At 41.9% G+C, this 21,365-nt stretch overlaps 1 protein-coding gene across 1 annotated transcript in view; it reads right to left on the minus strand.

Annotated features, from left to right (window-relative positions):
• Positions 1 to 322, minus strand: part of NUP153 (nucleoporin 153) — a 97,055-nt gene extending 96,733 nt beyond the window's left edge. The window contains exon 1 of the mRNA XM_076010488.1: positions 258 to 322. The gene's annotated coding sequence lies outside the window, so the exon portion shown is untranslated. The remainder of the gene's footprint in view (positions 1 to 257) is intronic.
• Between the last annotated feature and the right edge of the window lie 21,043 nt (positions 323 to 21,365).

Consider the following 21,365-nt stretch of genomic DNA (forward strand, 5'->3'; position numbering starts at 1 on the left):
CATCAGATCAAGCAAGGCAGGTCAGATCACTTGTTTAAATTTCTCCAGTAATTTTTCACTGAAAACTTCCTATACGTGGAAGCAATATAGAAAAAGAAAGGGGAAATGTTTGAGGGGTGATGTAAGAGAGAAGAGAGGAAGGTTAAGGTGAGCACAGAGGGGGAGGGCGAATTTAAAATTCTGTGAAATGGTCACCGCTAGCCATTTCTGAAAACACCACCAAAAATTCTGCCAGGTCTGTGCAGACCTAAACTCACCTTTGCTGTAATTTCCCTCCATAAGTCAGTCTTTGGGGTCCAGATTGGCTTCTTATTGACCCAAATTCAAAAGCTGTAAGAAAACGAAGGAAGAATGAGTGATACCTTAGATAAATGGTGTTATAGAAGCCCAGAGTGTCACTTACTAGTGACATAAATAATGAAGGACTAATAAATAATACATGGGAAAGAAAAGACCCTCGTTATTGTCACTTCGTGTTATCCTAACATTTTATATCCATAGTGCCAGGCACAAATTGAATAAATATTTATTGAATAGATGAATGCATATTTTTGGAAGGTTTTGCAATTCCTTATTTCTCTCACCAACTCTTATGCAAATTTTTTTCTGTGTGTTTGGAAAATTTGTTTAATATAAAATTTTGTTGAAATAATCTTTTATTGTTAAGGCACTTTTAATCCTCTCCCCTTTCCTTTTAAACACAATTTACCTGAAACATGCACTAATTGCAATATCAGAGGCAAACAGAAAAATCACTTTTATGTAATCAGATCAAGATGGTGCTTTCCCTGAGGGGTTATGCCAAAATAGGAACTGTGACTTAAAGGGAGAAGGATATGTGCTTTTAAAACAGATCTTCAGAATAGAAGTCAACAAACACTCACTCTATTCCAGGCCATGTGTTCTGCAGATAGAAACATGATGACAGGATAGGTCCTGCCATTTAGGGACAAGTGGAGACGGTTATGCTGTTAACTTTATTTTTAAGTATTTTGAGTAAATATGTATGCAAATAATTTTCCTTTTGGAAATATGTGTTGCCATAGATCACTTTAAGTTACCTTCTTCATGTTAAACAATCTGTCAGGCAGACAGAATAAAGCTTCAGATTAAGCACTGTGATCTCCACTCCTCAGCTCAATGGGCTCAAGACTCTGCATGTAGACACTGTGAGTACAATTTAATGATTTTTCAGCAGAAGATGTCATTCCTTTCTTTAGATGAAAATAAATTCTTCTGTGTGAATGGCCAGGTTACAGAAGCTACTGCAAAATGTATACTTCAGACAAAGATACATAGACCAAAGGTTGCAAAGGCACAAATTGTGTCCCCCAAATAATTGTAATACCTAAGTAGGATCTCCCAGAGGTGAAGAAGAGGCCAAGGAATAGGATTTAAAGTCTCCTCCACTCTCAGTAACTGAGGGCATGAAATTATAGCACTAATTTTTGAGTACTCACTGTATGCAATACACCCACTGGGTGCTTTACATGAATTAACTTTTATCTTTACAAGGAGAATTTTAGGGAATAGCCTACAAGAGATAGATAACTCAAGGTCACACCTAGTAGTTGACAGAGATAGGCTTTGAACACAAGTCTGACTAATTTCAAAACCTGCACTTCTTCCATTAAGCCAGGAGGCATTCTAGAGTTTCCAACTGGCAAAGGGCAGATGGAGGGAGGGGAGCCTGAGATGTTTATGGAAGCTGCTGAGCCTGCTGGTTTTCCTGTTCTTTCCACCTGGGTGTGTCCAGCTGCTTTTCAGTTTGGGCCTTGGCAGGATTTCTGGGGCAGAACAGGGACTCTGCTAACCAGATCAGTGTATTGCATGATGTCCTATCAGGACCCAGGTACCTGTGAGTTACTTTCTTTGTAGGGTTACCAGATCACATTCAAAACACCCAGTTAAATTTGAATTTTAGATGAACAATGATTTTTTTTTTTAAGTACATCCCCAATATAGCAAATATTGCACAGGACAATTAATTTGGAAAATTAATTCTGGAACATAAATCTGGAAACCCTACTTCTTTGCCCTATTTCAAAATGCCTTAAATTAGAATTAGAGAGTAGTTATCTATTAGAGAGTAGTAGTCACTGGAGTGACTTACCACTGTGTACCTGATCTTTAGCTTGGAGTTACAATATCCTTGCTGTTGACTGGAATTGTAAGAAACTCTGAACTGTGAGCACATCATTCTTCCCACCCCCGACCCCACCAAGCTGTTGAATGGTTTATCATACTATGCTACTCTCATTCATTTTATTGGTTTCTAGTGCAGCAAACATGAATCTTATGTGCCAGAAATGTAAACTTATATTCTTTAACTCAACAGAATTTCTATTTCAAAACTTCGTTTGGTTTAGAGGCAACAGAAACACAAACGCAGTCAAGTCAGGTCTCATTATCCGCCTCCCTTTTCCAGAGTTGCTCCAAGGGCTCACATAATGCTGTGGAAGGCATCTGTTTTGTGATGTCTTCTATCCATGCAAATTGTTGGTGTATCACCTCATATTCCTATCCATCTGGCCCCTTCAATCCAGGTGCTTTCTATTCCTTCTCTATTCCACTCACACACAAGCACCATCCTGCTGCTGCTGCACCATGCTAAGGCTGCAAACCCTTCCTGCACAGTTTAGCCACTCCCTCGATGGATTCTTACCACTCCACTGCGTTTCTGTTTGGGGAGTGAAGAGGGACTACCCTGCCACCAAATCCTACAGACTATCTCTCCAGGGCTCTTCCCCTGGGGAATCACACATGGTCCCTCTAGAGGACACTAAGGCACCTGTGTCCTCCAGGCTTGCTTCTCTTCCATCTTCCCAAATTCTTCTCTCCTCCTAGACAATCTTTTTCTAGGGAGGGTTGAAAGGAAACCCCACACTCTTAAACACCCACCTTCCAGCTCACAAACATTTTTCCTGTGTGTCTATTCCCCTAAGGATTTTAGGTTTTTGGAAGACACTGGAAGGTTATTTCCTGTTCATTCCAGCTTAGTCTTCCCCTGAGGCAATGACCACAAAAGAGTTAGGCTGCTTGAAAGGAGGGAGAGAAGTTAGGAGACAATACCGAGGAATGTATCCTAACCAGCTTTAAACATCCTCAGGCCTTTTTTTCCTAGGCCAGAACTAAAAATTAGGTCCTAGTTTAACTTTTGCTTTTCTGCAGTAGTCCACAAATCTGGCATCAGCATCAGTTGGGAAACATTTAAAGCACAGATTCTCAGGCCATACCCCAGACCTATAAAATCTCTAAAGTTGAACCTTAGAACTTGTCTTTTAATAAACTTCCAACATTTTTTTTTTATGTATTCAGTTGCACTAGTCCTCTAACTTGCTTTTGGGTAAGATGCCTCGGAAGTGATTTTCTTTCTCACATCCTGTCCTCTTTCCCTTCCTGTCATACCCCTGGAGTGGTAACATCAGTTTGAGTCCCTTCCATTGAACCAAAATCTGGTATGGAGTTCTGTATCCATCTCTCAAAGGGAAGGTGGAGGCCAAGAGGATGCTTATGTGTCATGTCTACTCTTATCTGTTTTTTATCCCATTATTATCATTCTTTAGTCTCCTGTTCATATTCCAAGTAGAAAATCTGAGTCTAATCCACCAAACAAGACCATCTCCATAGCATATCTTCAACCTGTGTGAAATGCAAAAATATTTCCCAGATGCCAGGCACAGTGACAGGTGCCTGTAGTCCCAGCTACTCAGGAGGCTGAGGCAGGAACATTGATTGATTGAGCCCAGGAGTTCGAGGTTACAGTGAGCTGTGATCGTGCCACACTGCATTCTAGCCTGGGTGACAGATTGAGAGCCCTTCTCTAAAAAATAAATGCTGCTTGTTTCTTACAGAGAATCATCAGCATACATAAACATCCTAGTTCTTCAATTTTTGGGAGTACTTCTGGAGGAAAAGACCTAAGCAATTAAGATATAATCCCAAAGTAGAAAAATTACAAGTAATATTTTTATATTACTTGCATTATTTAATTTATTGCTAAAACCACGCTGAATTTATTTGGAGAGAAGAGTTCACCATTTTTAAAAAATTATTATTATTATTATTATTATTATTTTATATAGGGTCTCATTATGTTGCCCAGACAGGTCTTGAACTCCTGGGCTCAAACCATCCTCCTGCCTCAGCCTCCCAAGTAGCTAGGACTATAGTTGCACACCACCACACCCAGCTAGGTCACCCTTTTTAAAGTGAATATGGCTAGGTAGGACATGTCAGGCTGACAATATTGTTGGCCTGTTATATTTCAAAATGAGGTGAGGAGTGCTAAGCTGAATTGGAGCTCTTAAAGGGTTGCATCATAGAGAGTAATAGTAGGCACACTAACTGAAAATCATTTACAAGTAATGATTGGGAAGACTCACCCCCTGGGATGGTTGTTGATGTTTATAAAAGTCAGCTATGTTTATTGACTTGACTCAACAAAAAATCATGTGTTGTTATTATGACATCAGAATACTACTCCATGTTAAACAACAAGCAAAGGGCATAAAAAATGAGAGAGATGGGCAGGCTCAGCAGGAGGCAGAGAAGTGAAATGTTGATGAACCAGGTTCCCATAATTACTTCTTTAATTTCAAGAATGGAATATCTCACTCCAGGTGTAAATTATTGAGAAATACATCTTTTCCTTTAAAGTTGATTAAGCAGCAGTAGCTCTTCCAAGCTGATTGATCAGGAAACAGTATAGCCAATGTCGACTGTCTGCAGAGCACTCTGCTAGATGTTGTAAATAAAGAAAACTAGTTTTCCTTCGCAGTTTGTCCTTTTTTCCTAAAAGGTTGGTACAGGGTCGGAGTTAGGAACCAAAGAAATCACACACTTCACAGGCTGAAAGAAACTATAATGTTCTTGTAGGCCAGTCCCACCACTAATGGGTAAGTTATTTCTTCCACTTCCTCTCTAAGTGCCCATTCTATTTGGGCTTTATATCTTTGGAAATGGAGACCTGTGCTTCCTGAGGGATGGAGAACAGTCCCAGATGGTGACAGCTGTTTCTCTGAGTGGGAGTCAGGAGGAGGAGGGCCACAGTGGGAACAGCTTGCTTTTGGCTGCTGGCTGTTCCTTGGTGAGCCCTGGGGGACTGCTCTAGGGACTTGGCCTGGACAGATCTGAACCTTAGGGAGACTTCATCAGCAAGGCCCCCCCCAACAAGTGCTTCCTTGGCTGAAAAGCTGATTTTCCCTCAATACCTGTGTTGTTTTTAGATATTTCTACCCCAGACAAAAGACCTTGTTCTTTGTGGTGGTTTGTCCAGTTGGGAATTATTTTTTTTCCATTTTGTTATTAATTCATTCATTTCATATATTTTTATTGAGTTATTATTGTCTTACTGTAGGAAACTGAAGCCCAGCGAGCTTAGGTTGTATACTCAAAAGTCACAACTGTGACTTAGTGATAGAATGGACACTTTCTGGCTCAAATTCCAACGTGTTTTACATTATTTGGAGTGTGATCTTACTTTGTTTTCACTGAGTAATTTTTTTAAATAATATTCTTTATTAACATGCATCTTATTCTTTATTTTTTTTGAGACAGAGTCTCACTCTGTTGACCAGGCTAGAGTGCCGTGGTGTCAGCCTAGCTCACAGCAATCTCAATCTCCTGGGCTCAAGTGATCCTTCTGCCTCAGCGTCCCAAGTAGCTGGGACTGCAGGCATGCGCCACCATGCCCAGCTAATTTTTTCTATATATTTTTAGTTGGCCAATTAATTTGTTTCTATTTTTAGTAGAGATGGGGTCTCACTCTTGCTCAGGCTGGTTTGGAACTCCTGACCTCAATCGATCCACCGGCCTCAGCCTCCCAGAGTGCTAGGATTACAGGCGTGAGCCCCCGTGCCTGGCCTTATTCTTTATTAATGTGCATCTTCATTAGTGGCAACTAAGGGTTGATAGCATTAGGATGGAAGAGGTGTGGAGAGGAAAAAAGAGAATTGACATGCATTGAAATTTTATAATATACTTGGTTCAATAATGGGTACCCTATTTGGGACAATCTCATTTAATTTTCACTGTGAAAATTAATACCATGAAGTATATAGTATTACTCCCATTTTAAGATAAGGAAATCAAGGCTTAGAGAAGTTAAATAACTTGCCCAAGTTCATGTAGGTGTCGAGTATTAGACCTGGTTCGAACAACCATTAAATTGTACTGCTTCCCATGCCCTAAACAAAACAAACTAGATGTGTAAATGCCTACTTAACTCCAATTAACTCTGCACAGATTTTTCATGTACTTCAAGGAAGAGCCTTTATATTATATTGGCAATTGATCTTGAGTTTATTCTTTATTTTTCTTTTCTCTTCATCAGATTGGTACTAATTGATCAACACTTAGATCCTGAGTTTAACTGACCAGGAGATACTGATAGTCCCATGTAAAAAAGAGTTACTCAAGTAACACATGCATTGTTACATAGGCCCAAAGATAAGCAAAGGGAATTACTTGAACAAAATAAGCAAGAGGGAAGAGGCTATTAGTTTCCTATGATCTCTGACCTTCTGAGACAGTTCTGGTGTTTTCAAAATGTATGCAATGACAGTTAAATTTTTCTCTTGAAAGCTTCCATTCATTGATCTATATACTACAAGTCACATACAATTCAAACTCCTCTTCTATATGACAGTGCTTCAAATTATTTGCGTGTGGCTTTCAAGTTTTCCTCGGGTTTGAGGTGGAGGTGTGGCAGAGAAAGAGTTGAGTCACAGGCTTCTGGTTAAACATGGCAGGTTAATCACACACTTTTGTATCCTCTCTCTCCCTAAACCCATCATATGTGACAGTAAATGAATAAAGGTAATTAGACCACTAGAGAAAAACAAAGGAAAAGATGACAAATAATGGACAAAATATTTTAGTCACAATTCTGGGAGAGGGAAAGCAAATAGAAAAGGGATACCTCATTTAGCAGGGCAGACAAAATTATAACCTAAGGACTAGGAAAAAGCATTTTTGATAAAATGTTAAAAGAACCTTGAAATGGACGGGCGTGGTGGCTCACGCCTGTAATCCAAGCAATCTGGGAGGCCGAGGCGGGTGGATTGCTCAAAGTCAGGAGTTCGAATCCAGCCCGAGCGAGACCCCGTCTCTACTAAAAATAGAAAGAAATTAATTGGCCAACTAAAAACATATAGAAAAAATTAGCTGGGCATGGTGGTGCATGCCTGTAGTCCCAGCTACTGGGGAGGCTGAGGCAGTAGGATCGCTTGAGCCCAGGCGATTGAGGTTGCTGTGAGCTAGGCTGATGCCATGGCACTCACTCTAGCCTGGACAACAGAGTGAGACTCTGTCTCAAAAAAAAAAAAAAAAAAAAAAAAAAAGAACCTTGAAAAAGCTCCTAGTACTGTGGAAAGCTGGAGAGAGGCCTATGGCTGAAAACAAGGAGGTGAGTTCAGAGTTTGGTGATCCCCAGTTCTCCTCTCCCAGCCTGGGTAGCCAGGGGATTCTCTCTTCTTCCACCTTCGTAAAAGTCCAGAGGTTTATCCTCCAGATAATCGAACCAGCGAGGCCTAGTTCAGTGTATACACTTGGCACAGTGCATAAATACACAGAAATAAGTGAACATCTTCTAATTGAACATGGGATGGGACTCAGCCTTTTCCCCTACTCTACGCCTAGAACAACATAGCTTCCTATACTTACTTCTCCCTACCCTCATGCCACACCTGTTAGTCACTTAGTAGCTGTCTCTGTTATCAGATCAACTGGCACAGGGTTCAATACTACCTGTGGTTTCAGGTATCCCCTGGGAATCTTGGAGTGTATCTACTATGGATAAGGAGAGACTACTGTACAAGCATGTTAGAATGCTTTCATTCCTCTTCTTACTGTTGACCACATTTTTAGTTCCATTTTGTTTTTATAGTCCCACACAACTTTTATTAATGCTTGTTTAGATTTACCCATGTATTGACCAATTTCTTTGCTCACCATTCTTTTTTCTCTCTTATTCCTTCCTTCTGGATTTAATTTACTTCTTCTTTTCTTTTCTTTCATTTTCTATCTTTTTTTTTTTTTTTTTTGAGACGAGATCTTGCTGTCACCCAGGCTAGAGTGCAGTGGCACAATCATAACTCAATGCAGACTCAAACTCTTGGGCTCAAGAGATCCTATCACCTCAGCCTCCTGAGTCACTGGGATATTCAGGAGAGTAGCTGGGACTACAAGCATAGCCATCAAGCCCAGCTAATTTTTAAAAAGTTTTTGTAGAGATGGGATCTCACTGTGTTGCCCAGATTGGTCTTGAACGCTTGGCCTCAAGTAATCCTTCCACCTTACCTTCCCAAGTCACTGGGATTATAAGTGTGAGTCCCCTTCCCTTCTTCTGAAAATACTTCCTTAAACAGTTCTTTTTGTGGAGTCATCTATAGGTGGTAAACTCTCCCAGTATTTGACTAAATTGTTATTATTTGTCCTCATTCTTGAATTGTTAACTAACTGGAAACTGAAGTATAGGTTAACATTTTTCTCAGAATTTTGAAGCTATTCCATCATTTTCTGACCCCTATTGGTATGTTTTTAAAGTCTGCTGTCAATCTAGTTGTCATTCATTTGTAGCTAATATTTGTTTTCTCTGAATGCTTTTAAGATATTTTACTTGTCTTTGGTGTTCTGCAATTCCATGTAATGAGTCTAATTGTTGACTTTTTAATTTATCTTTCAAGGGACTTATTGTACCTCCTGAATCTGAGAACTCATGTCTTTCTTAAGTTCTGGAAAATGTTCAGCACTTATATCTTCTCCCTTTGCCTTTCCCTATTCTTGCATACTTCTTTTCCTTTGATGCTCATATAAGATGTATATTTGGTCTTCCCATTCTATCCTAAAGCTCTGTTACATGCTCTTCCATAGTTTTCATCTCTTTATCTGTCTGTGAAAAGTTTTGAGTAATTTCTTTAAATCTCTTCCACACTTATCTTTCTTCCTCAGTATCTTTTCTGCTGTTAACAGATTCATTGATTTTTAAATTTCAATAAATTCAGTTTTCACTTTTTCAGTTGTTGGATCTTTTCCCAATATTCCTGGTTTTTTGGTTTGTTTGTTTGTTTGTTTGTTTGCTGTTGCAGCAACTTCATTTTAATTTTTTCATTAAAAATTATTTTTATTTTTATTATCACTCCACAAAGAGGCTACAAAAGTACCTGTAAAAGCATTGAAAAGTAACTTTAAAAATCCTAGACTGATATATCTTCTATGATTTACAAGTGAAAATAAAATGTTAGATTCTACATTTAGAATGTAGTTAGGATTTCTGAATAATTTTGATAGGAATTTACTAGAAGGAATAAGAACATCAAATCTTAAACATTTTCTATTTAACCCCAATTAAATTTTTGAAAAGCTACACATTTTTTGACAAGCACAGCTCACTCAGAAACTTGATGCTGCCTCCAATAATGAGGCTGACCTGAAGGACAAAGATCTGTACACAAGACACGCTGGGCCCTTCCATGCAGCTGATCAAATTAGTCTTCTCTTATTTTTTCCCTTATGTTTAAAATAAAATGGTAAAAGATGTAAATTGTATAGAAAGATCTAAAATAATAAGTAAATCTCCTTTTCTCCCACAACACAGCAAATCTGATATCTTTAAAATCCTTGTCATATGAGTAACTCACAAACCGAAGTCAATCTTAGAGGCTCTTTAACCTAAAAATATTTTTCAGGCCTTTGGAACTGTGTTGATTGCTTCATATATTACCTGTTACCGAGGAAAGTCATGCAGTCATCTCCTTCTTAAAGGAAAAAAAATTTTGAAAAGCAACATGCATACACTGCTTAGAGACAGCAAAGTCCAGGCAGCACCTCAGACTCCGTTGGATCTAGTTGTAGCTGCAGAGAGAGTCCCTGGGTATCATCTAGAAACACTTGACGGAGGAGCTCAGCCCAGCCTGGGATCCCCCTGGCCAGTTGCACATCCTCTGCGAAAAGAGTAACTCGGCAGGCGTATAAGGACAGAAGATAAGCATTCTCAAAGAGATGAACTAGAAATGCTTCTGCTGCCTGTTGTGGGGCCAACGGGGCCTTGGGTTTGCCAACTGAAGTCCACACCGCGAGTGAAGTTAGCACACACTTCTCTTGCCAGGCGGCTGAAGGGGCGCGTCCTTAACAAGAGGTTTGTGTTCTTCTGAAGTTTTCCGATCTCCTTAAACCACCCACGTCTCTTCTGACCATGTTGACGGGAGGAAGTACCTAAGGAGGGCCCCCGCCGCCGCGACATGCCAGGGGTCGGGCTGGCACTGCCCATGGCGGGCCGCGGAGCATCCAGGTGACCGACCCACAGCGCCTGGACTTCGACTTCCGGTCGGGGGGGCGGGGAGGAAAGGAGGGCTTCCGGGGGAAGCTGGGAGAGCCCGCCCCCCTCCCCTGCCTTCTGCACCGCCTTGAGTTCAAGTCGCTCGCCTGAAGTGTTCTTTTTTACATTGTCTTATTCTTATTTCTGTTTCCAGTCTTTTAAAAATATATTACTTAAAATACAGTTATTCAATAGTTCTTGTTCAAGAGTTCTGTATCTTAAATCTTGGTAATCTAATCCTGCTGTTTTTGTATCTGCTGACTCTCCTGGTCTTTACTTTGGTGGCTTGTAATTTTTTTTTTTGTCATGAGCTCATCTTCAGCAGGGTTTTATCTCTGAATGTCCATGTCGCCTGGGTTGAAGGCTTGTCTTACAAGAGAGATTTTTGGATTTGCTATAGCCAGGTTTTCAAAGGATATCACCACTCCAGGACCACTATTTATATTAATTTTTTTAGCATTTGAATTCTTAGTACATCATGGAAGTAAAAATTTAAATCCTGGCAAATGCAACACATGGTTGTAAATTCTTAAGAGAAACTCTTTCTCTCCTTCTAATCTACACCTTCCAACACACATATATAGTAAGAATTTCTTATCACTTTATGCCTGTCCATGATTTATTGTTTTAAGATGTAGCCTTTCAAACATTCCACTTTTATACAGGAATCTCAATTCCAATTTTCTCCCTCAAATGGACCAATGCTTTGTCTCTCATGTTCACTTGGGAATTAAAACCCAAGTTCTTAGGTATTGGGGTAGGAATGGGCTAGCCCATCACTCCATCCCTCCGATATGTTTACAGCTTTAGTTTTATGTACCTTTATTTCCCCACCACCTAATTTTTTTCATGCCTAATTTTTTTCTGTTTTTGGTAGAGATGGGATCTTGCTCTTGCTCAGGCTGGTCTTGAACTCCTGAGATCAAGCAGTCCTCCTACCTCAGCCTCCCAGAGTGTTAGGGTTATAGGCATGAGCCACCATTCCTGGCCTAAAAGCCTTTCCTCTAAGATTTGGAACAAGACAAGGAAACCCACTCTCACCACTATTATTCAACATAGTGCTGGAACTTCTAGCTAGAGCAATCAGACAAGAGAAAGAAAGAAAGGGCATCGAGTTTGGAAAAGAAGTCAAATTATCCTGGTTTACAGACAATAACCTTTAGGTTTCTAGAAACCTAAAGACTACACACACACACACATACACACAACTATTAGAACTGATAAACAATTAGCCAGGCATAGTGGCACATGCCTGTAGTCCCAGCTACTCAGAAGGCTGAGGCAGCAGGATCACTTGAGCCCAGGAGTTTGAGGTTGCTGGGAGCTAGGCTGATGCCACGGCATTCACTCTAGCCTGGCCAACAAAGCAAGACTGTCTCAAAAAAAAAAAAAAAAAAAAAAAGGAAACAAAACACCTACGCATCTGACAAGGGATTAATAACTAGAATATATAAGGAGGTCCAACAAGTCAATAGGAAAAAAAATCAAATAATCCAATTAAAATGGTTAAAGTATCAAATGTCTAATCAGTGAGGTACTCCCACTCCCTTCATTTTTGTTTGTGTGGGTAATTTTTTTCCATCCATTCACTTTCATTCTATATGTGTGCTTACATGCTTACAGGTGAAGTGAGTTTCTTGTAGGCAGTATATAGTTGCATCATTTTTTAAAAAAAATCCTTCTAGCCAGTCTATATATTTTAAGTGGGGGAATTTAATCTGTTTGCATTCAAGGTTATTATTCATCAGTGAGTATTTGTTTCATTTTGGTAATTGTTTTCTGGTTGTCTTGTACATCTTTTGTTTCTTTTTTCCTCTTTTATTGTTTATTACTGCAGTTTTGTGGTTTTATATCGTTATAAAATTTTCATCCTTTTTTTCTTTACTGCAGCCCACTTACCAAATGAAAGGTTTGATTCTTTTATTTTTCCTTTGTGTATTTGTTTTCCTAGTGAGTTTTATACTTTTTCATGTTTATGTTTCCAGATATAGGACTCCCTTGAGTATTTCTTACAAGGTTGGTCTAGTGGTAATGAATGCTATTTTTGCTTGTCTGAGAAAGACTTTATATTTCTCTCATTTCTGAATGATAGCTTTGCTGGGCATAGTATTCTTGTTTAGCAATTTTTTTTTCTTTCAGCACTTTGAATATATAATCCAATTCTCTCCTGATCTGTAAGTTTTCTGTGGAAAGAAATCTGCTGTTAATCTAAGGTGAATTCCCTTATATATGACTTGACACTTTTTTCTTGCTGTTTTTAGAATTCTTTGTATTTTGACAATTTGACTGCAATGTGCCTCAGAAAGAACCTTTTTGAATCCTTCAGTTGCAAGATTTCCATTTGGTTCTTTTTTATGATTTCTATCTCTTGAATTTTTCATTCATATCATGAATTATTTTCCTGATTTTATTGAATTATCTGGTTATATTTTCTTGGATCTCATTGAGTTTCCTTAAGATCATTATTTTGAATTCCTTTTCCAGCAATTGCTTTCCTTTTCATTGGGGTCTGTTACTAGAGGGTTATTATGTTCCTTTCATCATGTCACATTTCTCTGCTTTTTCATGTTTCTTGTGTCCCTGAATTGATGTCTGTGCATCTGGTGGTGGAACAATCACTTTTCTAAACTTTCTAGAGTGGCTTTTGTAGAGAAAGACTTTCATCTGGAGTTGGCTTTTAGTGTGCCATTTGGGAAGGATGTGATGACAGTTTTAATGTCAGCAATAACTGTGGGCACCTTGGTGGCCTAGGCTATAGAAGTTTGTGGCAGCAGTGGTAGTGGCATATGTTAATATACTCAGTGTCAGGGGATTTGGGGGTCCTCCCGCCCTCATTTCCTCCACAATGGGGAGAGTTATCCAAGTAGATCCTTCTTTGTGTCAGGTCTGATATAGCCAACAAGCTGCTGCAGTAGCATGCACTAGGTTTCAGGTACAGGTGCTCAGAGTGGCTGTGGGGCCAAGGTCCTATGCTCAGGGTCTCTAAAACTTATTGTGTCACCTGAGTCTTGGGGTACAGTTTCACTCTGTGAGACAGGGTTAGATCTAGGTTGCCCATAGAGCCAAGATCTGTGACTATGAGGTACATTCTAGAAGCTTGGACTCTGGGACCTGGGTTGTAGCTATGATTCTACCCCTGAGTTGCAGGACACAGCACTGGCCTGACTGCCAGGAAGAAGGAGGGGGGCTCTGGAGGTTTGGGGCTAGGAAGCAGGGTGCAACTGCAATTCAGGAACCTGAGCCACTAGGGCTCAATAGCAACTCAGGTCCCAGGGGATTAGGCACCATGTGGTAGTGACATTAGACCCTGTGAGGGTAGGCCTTGGCAGTATCCCAGCTCTGTGAGACCAGGTGCAGTGGCAGCAAATACCACAGATTGGTAGAGCACAGCTGTCACTTTGGCCCTGGGAGGCCATGGAACAACACAGAAATGATTCCACTCCCCAAGGAGAGGGGTGTCTCAGCAGCTCAGACTCTAGGGGGCTAGCCCAACTTTAGGAAAGTGGGATACCAGGGTTGTTTGGTCTGTAAGGCAGAGTGTCTCAGCTTAGCCACTGTCCTGTCTCTCTAGGACTTGGGGTATTATGTCAACTCAGCCCTGGGATGTGCAGTTGCTGACCTCAGCCAGGACAGGCTGATTCTCCAGGGGGCAGTGTGCCAATTGAGCTCCTGCCTGGGGCATGACTCTTCTGGGCAGCCCAGGCCCCATTTCCCTGGATTCCAGGGTGCTGCCTCCCCATTAGGTACTAGGGTGTGTGATCCTTTTGCATGGCCAAGGCACTGTTTGCTGGGATGCAGGGTGCTGCTTCAACCTAGGCACCCGAGAGGCATGACTGCTCTGAGCAACAACAGTACTGTCTTCCCAGGAGACTGGTACCACTTTAGCTCCTGCCCAAAGGGGCGAGGGCACGGGTAGGTGGAGTGGCTCCATCTCTGTTTGCCTCCACTGGGGCTATTCACAGTTCAGCTTGGGGATGTTGGGTCACTGGGCTGGGGTGGTTTGGAGGTGGCATGAAGGGGAGCCATAACTATTTGCCCCCAGAGCAAGACACTCCAACTGTCTTTCCAATTTCAAGATGCATATTGCAGTAGTGCATGGGCCATGGGGGGTGGGACACAGTGTTTGCTCCCTCTCTGGAGGGAGCACAGGTGTGTGCACTCTCTCAGCTGGGCTTAGTGCCTGTGAGCACAACTGGAGACCCTAGTGGTGAGGTAGGTAGGCATCCAAGGTGTTAATGGGGGCTGCTGGGATCTTCTTGTTAACCTCCTTGCTAATGGAAGAAGCTCCTTCTGCTTCTCAGCTGATCCTGGTTAGGGGGTTGGGGCTGTGGAGGCTTGCTGTTTCCTTCCATTCCCCATGTAGTCATCCTGAGATTCTGTGCTCACCTGAGTTTCTGTTACTCCTCTGATGCACTCTGGAACTCTCCCTCAGTTATTTTTGTTAAAATGTTGTTTTGTTTTGTTTTTTCAGACAGAGTCTCATTTTGTTGCCCAGGCTAGAGTGAGTGCCCTGGCATCAGCCTAGCTCACAGCAACCTCAAACTCCTGGGCTCAAGCAATCCTGCTGCCTCAGCCTCCCTAGTAGCTGGGACTACAGGCATGCGCCACCATGCCCAGCTAATTTTTTGTATATATTTTTAGTTGGTCAATTAATTTCTATTTTTGGTAGAGATATGGTCTTGCTCAGGCTGGTTTCGATCTCCTGACCTTGAGCAATCCACCCGCCTTGGCCTCCCAGAGTGCAGGGATTACAGGCGTGAGCCACCGCGCCTGGCCAAAATGTAGTTGTTTATTTGTTTTTCTGGCTGTCTTTGTGAGAGACACAACTGCTATCGGTTTCTATTTTTGATGATGTCATTTCCCATTTAGCCATCTTTTCTCGTCTTTTTTTCTTTTTCTTTGTGTTGTTTTATTTTGTTTTTGAGAGAGAGTCTTGCTCTGTTGCCCTGGCTAGAGTGCAGTGGACTCATCATAGCTCACTGCTGCCTCAAACTCCTGGGCTCAGGTGATCCTCCTGCTTCAGCCTCCTGAGTAGCTGGGACTACAGGCGCACATCACTACACCTGGCTACTTTTTTCTATTTCTTTTTGGTAGAGACAGAGGCCTCGCTCTTGCTGAGGCTGGTTTTTAACTCCTGGGCTCAAGCGATTGTTCTGCCTTGCCCTCCCTGAGTGCTAGGATTATAGGCATGAGCCACTGTGTCCAGCCTCTTTTTCTTTCTTTCTTTTTCTTTTTTTTTTTTTGAGATAGAATCTCGCTTTGTTGCCCAGGCTAGAGTGAGTGCTGTGGCGTCAGCCTAGCTCACAGCAACCTCAAACTCCTGGGCTCAAGTGATCCTCCTGCCTCAGCCTCCCGAGTAGCTGGGACTACAGGCACGCGCCACCATGCCCAGCTAATTTTTTCTATATATATTAGTTGGCCAATTAATTTCTTTCTATTTATAGTAGAGATGGGGTCTCGCTCTTGCTCAGGCTGGTTTCGAACTCCTGACCTGGAGCAATCCTCCCGCCTTGGCCTCCCAGAGTGCTAGGATTACAGGATTGCGTGAGCCACCGCGCCCAGCCTTTTTTTTTTTTTTCACTCCATGATGTTCATACACAGTCATCTTATGATGTCTAAAGACTGGCCTGCCCCAGCAAACCCTAGTGAGCTTTATCTTTCCATCTCATCTAGCTCATTAAAATTCTAAAAAGAGACAGCAATCCCCTCACTACCCCTTAACCACTTCGATTCCGTGCTCACCTTGCCCCCAGCCAGCACTCAGAGTCCGCACGGTAGTTTGTGCTGTGCATTGACAAGTCCGTTTTGCTCTTGTGTGATGAGGAAAGCTTGAAAGCACTGAAAGCTTGTTTTACTTGACAGGCAGCTTTACTTGTAATGTAAATCAGAATAGGTAACATATACATATATGTTTTCATTATATTATTTTTAAATGTTCACAATTTTATTTTGATAAATGAAAAATTAGAAAAGTCATATCACGGCTGTCGCCTAAAGTTGCTGTACGTGTTCATCTGTGGCTGTCGACTATAGTTGACACTCATACCGAAGTGGTTAAACCAAATAAATGATACTAAATTTAATGTTAAAGTGTAACCACATGAAGCTAGGTGTGGCAGTACATGCCTGCAGCCTCAGCTACTCAGGAGTCTGAGGTAGGAGGATCACTTGTGCCCAGGAGTTTGGTCCAGCCTGGGCAACATAGCAAGATCCTATCTCAATAAAAAAAAAGTGTGACCACATGAAAATTGTCAAGACATTTTAATAAAAAGAATGCTGAGGCCAGGCGCTGTGGCTCACGCCTGTAATCCTAGCTCTTGGGAGGCCGAGGCGGGCAGATTGCTCAAGGTCAGGAGTTCAAAACCAGCCTGAGCAAGAGCGAGACCCCATCTCTACTATAAATAGAAAGAAATTAATTGGCCAACTGATATATATATAAAAAATTAGCCGGGCATGGTGGTGCATGCCTGTAGTCCCAGCTACTCAGGAGGCTGAGGCAGGAGGATCGCTTGAGCCCAGGAGTTTGAGGTTGCTGTGAGCTAGGCTGACGCCACGGCACTCACTCTAGCCTGGGCAACAAAGCGAGACTCTGTCTCCAAAAAAAAAAAAAAAAAAAAAAAAGAATGCTGAAAAGGAGACTTGCCCAACCAATTTTAAAATATGCTGTAAAGGCCAAGTGCTTTGGCTCACGCCTGTAATCCTAGCTCTCTGGGAGGCCGAGGCAGGTGAATTGCTCGAGGTCAGGAGTTCGAAACCAGCCTGAGTAAAAGCAAGACCCCGTCTCTACTATAAATAGAAAGAATTTAATTGGCCAACTAATATATACATAGAAAAAATTTAGCTGGGCATGGTGGTGCATGGCTGTAGTCCCAGCTACTCGGGAGGCTGAGGCAGAAGGATCGCTTGAGCCCAGGAGTTTGAGGTTGCTGTGAGCTAGGCTGATGCCACGGCACTCACTCTAGCCTGGGCAACAAATTGAGACTCTGTCTCAAAAAAAAAATGCTGTAAAGGTACAATTACACATTATGGTGTAAGTAAAAGATATAAACAAATCATTGAGACAAAACACCGAGTGAGAAAGCCTAATATCTTCCTTCCAAATCCCACTGAATGGCCCTTTATACCCCTTGGACTAGGCAATCTCCCCTGAGGTCACTGATTTATGCCACAAATTGAAAAGGTTGCCTCACCTATTTTTTTTTTTTTTTTGCCTCACCTATTATCAACTGATTTACAACTGTTTTGGAATGATACCTGACTAATTTCATACTCATTTTTATCCTGATTTTATCCTTTTATGGACTGACTGAATGGGATGACATTCAATTGTTGCATTTTTAGAACCCTTTTCTTCTATGAACATTAATTAAATATCATATGATTATGGTAGCATGGAATGTAAGTGAAACCCACACTAGATTTTTTTAAATAAAAGCATTAAAATTTGACATTTACCTAAGAAGTTTCATATGCAAAACCCTGTACTAAGGCAGAACTAAGTTCGAAACCAGCCTGAGCAAGAGTGAGACCCCGTCTCTACTATAAAATAGAAAGAAATTAATTGGCCAACCAAAAATATATAGAAAAAATTAGCTGGGATGGTGGCGCATGCCTGTAGTCCCAGCTTCTCGGAAGGCTGAGGCAGGAGGATCGCCTGAACCCAGGAGTTTGAGGTTGTTGTGAGCTAGGCTGACGCCACGGCACTCTAGCCTAGGCAACAGAGTGAGACTCTGTCTCAAGAAAAAAAAAAAAAAGAAGTACCAGTGCAAGGCAAGCAAGGGCAGCTGTGAGCAGCCAGAGTTTGCCAGGCATTGTCCTGCACAAAGTTTCCTGGAGGACCGATGGTCACTGACATCAGTGGTGGACAGGCCAGGACAGAGTCTGCGTCCAAAAATTAGATGAGAAAAAATACTGCTCAACCAGGGTCAGCAGGAGATGGCAGAAGACAACAGGTTACAGGTGCCTACCGTGACTTGCAGGATAAGGAGCCTTCCAGACCTATCCTGGGAAGCAAGAGGTTCAGGGCACAGACTCAAAGAGAGGAAAAAGAGCTCTGATGGGGAGTTTCAGTTGAATATTTACCTATAAGAGCTTAATTTTAAACAGAAACTATCCAATAATCGTTTTCTACATATCTGTACTATCTTTTTGTCTATTTTTAAATTTTATTTTTTGTTTACCTATTTTCCTTTTTTAAACTCTTCTCTTTTATTTTTTTTTTTATTTTTTTATTTATTTTTTTTTTTGAGACAGAGTCTCACTTTGTTGCCCAGGCTAGAGTGAGTGCCGTGGCGTCAGCCTGGCTCACAGCAACCTCAATCTCCGGGGCTCAGCGATCCTACTGCCTCAGCCTCCCGAGTAGCTGGGACTACAAGCATGCGCCACCATGCCCGGCTAATTTTTTGTATATATATTTTTAGTTGGTCAATTAATTTATTTCTATTTTTGGTAGAGACGGGGTCTCGCTCAGGCTGGTTTCGAACTCCTGACCTTGAGCAATCCGCCCGCCTCGGCCTCCCAAAGTGCTAGGATTACAGGCGTGAGCCACCGCGCCCGGCCGTAAACTCTTCTCTTTTAAATCCTCCCTTTTTTTAAGAGAAAAATTTTAAGTTTCATAAATCTTTTTTAAAAAAAAATGTATTTGAATTCCTCTTTTGAGTGAAGCCATCAAATATATTGATATGTTTGTGCCTTTTTTTTCTTCTTTCCTTGAGACGGGGTCTCACTCTGTTACCCAGGCTGGAGTACAGTGGCACAATCATAGCTCACTGCAACCTCCAACTCCTGAGCTTTAAGTGATCCTCCTGCCTCAGCCTCCCTAATAGCTGGGATTATCAGGCACACCACCACGCCAGCTAATTTTTTCTATTTTTTGTAGAGACAGAGTCTTACTCTTGCTCAGCCTGGTCTCAAACTCAAGCAATCCTCGGGCCTTGGCCTCCCAAAGTGCTAGGACTAGGGCATTCGCCACCACACCAGGCCTAAATATGGCATTTTGACATGCTCAAGCGAAGAAACCTGAACGCCCTGTGACCTCTCCCAACCCCCACCACTGCCTCTCCCAGAACACAAGATAAAGTTGTTCTCTGAAGTTCCCTTATCTGCCTAAAGTCTGAACTACCAAAGAAGAAAAACAATTGTCTCTGTTCCCTTCTGAGTTTTCATTAACTGAACCCATATTGCAGGAAGGAAGCTTGCAATCTGTCAACAAACCTGGACAGACTTCTGTCACAAACCATTGTCTGCTCTGCAGGCAACAGACTTTGCGCCAGACCACTGTATGTCCTTCTAGCCCATTGAATTCTCCCTAGTAATCATTTATTGCCCTTTAACAGAATTCCTCTTCTCCCTTTCCCACAACCTGTTTTGCCAGAATCCAAGCCCTCGCATTCTTTCTGTAAACTCAACATGGAATATAAGTGTCTGCACCCCACTGGGGGTTGGGTCTTCAGGCTGAAGCCTCCCATGTGTACACATTAAATAAATTCGTATGCCTTTTCCCCAGTTAACCTGCCTTTTGCAAGTTGATATTTCAGTGAACCTTCAGAGGCCGGGGAACACACCCCAGCCCCGCCGTCCTCACCACACACCAGGGAAAGATTACGCTCATTCAACAATGGCGACTAATCTCCCCAAAGTGGGTTTTTTTTATTTTGGCTCAGATGTGTTTGACTACAAATCTCAGGAAAAGAGATTTACTCTGTGGTGATATTCCACAAACCTCCTGACACTGGACTAGGAAAAGACAAACAGGAACAAGGAAACCTAAGAACATCTCCATGGTTTGAGTCAGGCAGCTACTTAGGAGCTGAAGGCCTAAAATAACTGCTTAAAGTTGTCATAAACACCAATGTTTTCCTGTTTTAAAATCTTAATAGTTATAAGCATCTTAGGTATCATAAAAGAGTCAGCTGGGTTTGTGCTCCGCTAAAACCAAACTGGGCCTTTTTTCCCCTCTCCAAGGTGATCTTTTTATTCCTCCAGGGACTCCAATTTCAAAGCTTACCTGTTTCTTTGTAAAACATTCATTGTTCTTTTAATCAGCCACTCAATGTCTTCATGAATAAGGTCCCTTAAGGATTCAAGGGTTTCTTTCTCAGGGACAGTCGGACACTGAGAAAACCTAGCACGAGCTCCAAGATGGTGGCTGTTGCCCACTGTGCTCAGGTGACAGTGTTTGAGGCACCAGAAGCACCTTCCAGAGCTACAGTCTTCTAAGTGTGAGAACAGAAGAGAACTGCAAGGGTACAGTTACCCAGTGAGCCTCCCAGAGGGGAAAAACAACTGTTGTTTCACCAACAATAAATAGCAGTGGGTGTGTGTCCCAAACATCTGAAAGATAAAGATTAAGGAATTTTATTTCAACTTACACAGTGTCCAGGAAACAATAACCATTAAGTGGTGTTCAAATGTATATCTCTCTTTTTCCTCTCCTTGGGTGATTAGATACAAATGATAAGCAGGTTAAATTTTGGGGGATTTTGCTTTCACTCCAGTCAGCTTCGGTTTATACTGTATTAAAGGGTGGATCTCACCTTCTGGCCTTCCTGTGGAGTCTTCTACATTCCTGTTTCCCCACCTGCTCCAGGCAGTAGTGACCGCCAGGATGTCTTCCCAGGTGGGAAGCTGCTGGCATGAGAGCTCACTGCCTTTCAGAAGAAAACCAGAGACGAACTGCTGTATATTACTGTGATATTGTGAAATGTGTATTTGGTCTTCATCCTGCATAAACTCCTAAAATCCTTGGAATCTTCAAAGTGATGAGTGTCTTTTTGTAAGCAATTGAGTTGAATGGTGGCTGGGGCTGGTCGCCAGAAAGACCAAGGCGGGATTGGAGGGCTGAGACTTTCAGGCCCATCCCCCCAACCTTGGAGAGGAGAGAGGGGCTGAAGGTTAAGTTACTCACCAAGGGCCAATGGTTTAATCAATCATGCCTGTGTAATGAAGCCTCTATAAAGTTCCTAAAGGACTAGACTGGGAGAACTTCCAGACTGCTGAACTTGTGGAGGTTTGTCCAGGTTTCCTGGACTATGGTGCACCCGGGTAG

Source organism: Microcebus murinus, chromosome 15 (genome assembly GCF_040939455.1).
Source record: "Microcebus murinus isolate Inina chromosome 15, M.murinus_Inina_mat1.0, whole genome shotgun sequence".
Classification (NCBI taxonomy): domain Eukaryota; kingdom Metazoa; phylum Chordata; class Mammalia; order Primates; family Cheirogaleidae; genus Microcebus; species Microcebus murinus.